Below are 4520 nucleotides of genomic sequence, written 5' to 3'. Positions count from 1 at the left end.
AAGGTTCACCAAAGTTTTCTGTATGGTTACTGAAGGCCTAAGATGCTACAGGGCCTCTTATGATGAGAAAGAGAAAAGCTCTGTACAAACCTCCCTGGATGCCGACTTCAAGAAACGGACTCCAGCAGCAGACTCAGACCCTGACTCTAACACCAGTCCCATCCTCTCCAACAAGTCCGTCATCTTCTGTATCATCCAAGATTGTTTAAGGTTGTATTTAAAAGTTTTATTTATGTGCACAGAAAGGTAAAAATAAATACTATGTTAAGATGAAGGGGAAAAAAAGGACCAGATAGTAAATATAGAGTGGGGAAAAAATAGGTTTACAGCTGTGAGTATGCAAAAACAGTTTATTCTTGTATAATTATTGTTTTCCATATGAACAGCTGTAAACCTACTTTTGCCGACCCTGTATTAGGCTACGGGCCATGTAGTCTATGTTGCAACTACTCAACTCTGCAAGCAAATTTAGTAATTCTGAGAGTTTTAGCAAATCTGGACTTCTTCTAAAACAATAAAGGGGAAAAAATAATCACTCAAAATTTCAAATTAAAAAATTTTTATTGAAATTATTTCTAACATACAAGACAGCAGTATTAACATAAAACTACTACTAATGAAATGGCTAACATTTATATAGGACTCAGACTATAAGATTTAATTGCCAAAAAAAGGGTAGCATTTTTAGCAAATAAAACATATCTGCCATGTATTTAAAAAAATTTTTCCATTGACTTGAGAGAGAGACAGAGAGAGAAGGGAGAGCAGAGAGAAACAGAGAGAGAGAGAGGGAGAGAGAGAGGGGGAGAGAAGCATCAGCTCATTGTTCCACTTAGTTGTTCCATTTAGCTGTGCACTCATTGATTGCTTCTTGTTTATGCCCTGACTGGGGATTAACTCAACCTCACATGCTGGGATGACGATCTATCCATTGAGCAACCCAGCCAGGGCATACCTGCCAGATATTTAATATAATTCCTTAAAGAATCATTATTCATTCCAACTAGGAAATGTACAATATAAAATGGAGTTGTTGTTTTTTTATTATTATTTATTTCTTTATTTTTTTACAGAGACAGAGAGAGAGTCAGAGTGAAGGATAGACAGGGACAGACAGACAGGAACGGAGAGATGAGAAGCATCAATCATTAGCTTTTCGTTGCGCACTGCGACACCTTAGTTGTTCACTTATTGTTTTCTCATATGTGCCTTGACCGTGGGCCTTCAGCAAACGGAATAACCCCTTGCTCGAGCCAGCAGCCTTGGGTCCAAGCTGGTGAGCTTTTTGCTCAAACCAGATGAGCCCGCGCTCAAACTGGCAACCTCGGGGTCTCGAACCTGGGTCTTCCGCATCCCAGTCTGATGCTCTATCCACTGCGCCACCGCCTGGTCAGGCGAAAATGGAGTTTAACTTTTGAAGAAAAAGAACTGAGCAGGATGAAGGAGGGAGTGATAATTAGGAAAAGGAAGACATGGTAAAAATATCTCTCTCTGTAATATGGTAAAAATATATCTTTTTGTAATAGATTCTTCTAAGAGGTGTTTTCTGACAAAATCCTATCCCATTGTCATCAATAATGGAATAATAAAGATGGGAAGAATTAGCCAAAAACGAAACAAGAAGAATCATAGAGAGGCCAATCCTAAAATAAGATTACCAAAAACATATTATTAGATGACATCTTCAGGCTTGAAAAGTGACCATCCTGATTATACCGTGAAATGAAACACAATCCTTGTACCCATCATATTTATCCACTGACAGCAACATGATGAAGTTTCCATAGAAACAACATTCTGCTCATCTAACATCCCACCTTTTTCAAAGAGCAGTCAGTAAATTGTCAATAATATCTGAACAGAGAATTTAGTGGTAATAAAAGGAGTTACAGCAGAAATCTCTCAACATAAGTTTACTAGGAAAGGGGAGACAAATATAAATTATATTAAAAGACATATACAATTTCTCCCTTTTTCAGAGAACGTCAACAACTAAAACAAGTGAAATGATGGAGTTGAGAATTATGCAAGATTACTGTTCCTGGAGAAAATTCCTGTACACAGCACAAATATTCCTAATTTTATAAGCATCTCTTTTTTAAAAAATATTGTTCAATTCTTTATTTTCATTCATTCATTTTAGAGGAGAGAGAGAGTGTGTGTGTGTGTGTGTGTGAGAGAGAGAGAGAGAGAGAAAGGGAGAGAGAGAGAGAGAAAGGGGGGAGGAGCAGGAAGCATCAACTCCCATATGTGCCTTGACCAGATAAATGCAGGGTTTCGAACCCGTGGCCTCAGCATTCCAGGTCGATGCTTTATCCACTGCGCCACCACAGTTCAGGCCATAAGCGTCTCTTTACCTACTAAAAATAAGATATCCCCAGGGAAGATAGTAGGCATTGACACATGAATATTAAAAACAGTATTTGCAGGTTGAGGAAGCCATATTTCAGTGCAAATAATTCTAGAACATCCCCATCCCTAGTAATGCCTATAGAAGAATGGTTCTAGAGAGTGATTTTGCTGATTGGGGGGTGGGGACACTTTTCCCAGCCATTTTTAAAAAGTTTTATTGAGTTATAATTTACATACTATACAATTCACTAGCTGTAAGTGTACACAATTCAATGATTTTTAGTATTATTTACAAGACTTGTATAACTATTGTCACATGTATAGAGTTTTGTTTTTGTTTTTTTAATTCAGTGAGAGGAGGGGAGGCAGAGAGACAGACTCCTGCATGCATCACGACCAACTGGATCCACCCAGTAAGCCCACTAGGGGGTGATGCTCTGCCCACCTGGGGCGTTAACTGTTGCTCAGCAACCGAACCCTTAGCACCTAAGCTGGTGGCTATGGAGCCATCCTCAGGACAGGGGGCCAACTCACTCCAATTGAGCCATGGCTGCAGGAGGGGAAGAGAGAGAGAGAGGAGAGGGGGAAGGGTGGAGAAGCAGATGGGCACTTCTCCTGTGTGCCCTGACTGGGAATCAGAACTTGGACATCCATACGCCAGGCTGACACTCTACCACTGAGCCAATAGGCCAGGGGCTAGAGTTTTAAGTGTTCAGCAAATCCCTGAAAAACTGTCTTCTAATTTCAACCCTAACAGTAATTAACTTTTTGAATTCTTTTCTTTTCCCCCCCCAAGTAATCATTTTTAGGGTACAGTATAGTGCTGACACTAGTATATACTCACTAAATTGCATCAAAAGCATTTTTAAAGTTTCTTTTTGAGAAAATAATTTTTCATAAATGTTAACAGTGTTGAAAATAAGCAGTTTCTGAGAATTCAACTGGCAAAATCCACACTTAATAAATTAAATAATTGTGGAACCCATCCATAAATCACCCGTGAATGTGTAACTGATGAGTTTAAAGCTTCTCAACCCCTATTAAGATGCAGATGTAATCTCAGGAGGCAAAACTACAAGTGGTTTTAATGTACTCAGCAGTAATGTAAGCAACTGTCTGAAACGCTGTTTAGACAAAGTTTGTGTGAAGATTAACCTAGAGAAAAAGAATTGCCAATCTTGACCCAGCGCTGTCCAGGAACAGTGACACAAAACCCAGGGAGTACGAATTTTCCGTCCTTGAAGAGGTACACTGTTGTGGGGCAAGGATCATTTGTCAGGTCGCATCATGACCTGAATGAAATCTCTCTTAACAGGATTCATCTCATTTTGTTTTGATTCCTCATTTGCTAACCGCCTGATGTGCTTTCCAGACTTGCCAAAACAGTGACCTTGCATGTGCATTTTGAGCCTCCTGATTATTAAAAGTGAAGCTGCCCTACCACCCAAATGAACGAATGGTTTGTTTATTTACTTTCCTGCGGACTAAAATATGTTATCAACTCTGGTACTCTGATAATAGTAAGATCACAACCTTAACTGTAATCATCACCAAGCCAATGCCATCTAGGGGGATCCTGATAAACAGCCTGCTACATCCTGACCTCATCATGGACCCCAGAACCTATCACTTGATCCTATGCAAACACAATGGAAGAGGCCACTAAAGATACAAGAATGTCTGATGCACTCTATATTAAAGTCTACTTTGTATTCCTTTGCACTGAATAAAATAAAAAATGATGGCATTAATTCAAAAAGACAAGAATAAATCGACTGCTGGCCAGTTGGCTCAGTGGTAGAGTGTTGGCCCGATATGTGGATGTCCTATGTTCAATTCCCAGTCAGGGCACACAGAAGCAGCAACCATCTGTTCTCCAACCCTCCCCTCTCCCCTCTTTTTCTTCCCCTCCCACAGCCATGGCTTAATTGGTTTGAGCACATTGATCTGGGCATGGAGGACAGCTCAGTGGAATCTCTACCTCAGGTGCTAAAAATAGCTTGGTTGCAAGCATAGCTCCAGATGGGCAGAGCATCGGCCCCAGATGGGTCACCAGGTGGATGCTGGTCGGGGTGCATGTGGTTGTCTGTCTATCTCCCCTCCTTTCACCTGTAAAAGAAGAAAATAGGAAATAAAGAAAAAAAAAATCAAAGAAAATTCAGTTTTCT

Source organism: Saccopteryx leptura, chromosome 2 (assembly GCF_036850995.1).
Source record: "Saccopteryx leptura isolate mSacLep1 chromosome 2, mSacLep1_pri_phased_curated, whole genome shotgun sequence".
Lineage (NCBI taxonomy): Eukaryota > Metazoa > Chordata > Mammalia > Chiroptera > Emballonuridae > Saccopteryx > Saccopteryx leptura.
The sequence above is the reverse complement of the archived record's forward strand: the minus strand, read 5'-3'. Positions refer to the sequence as shown.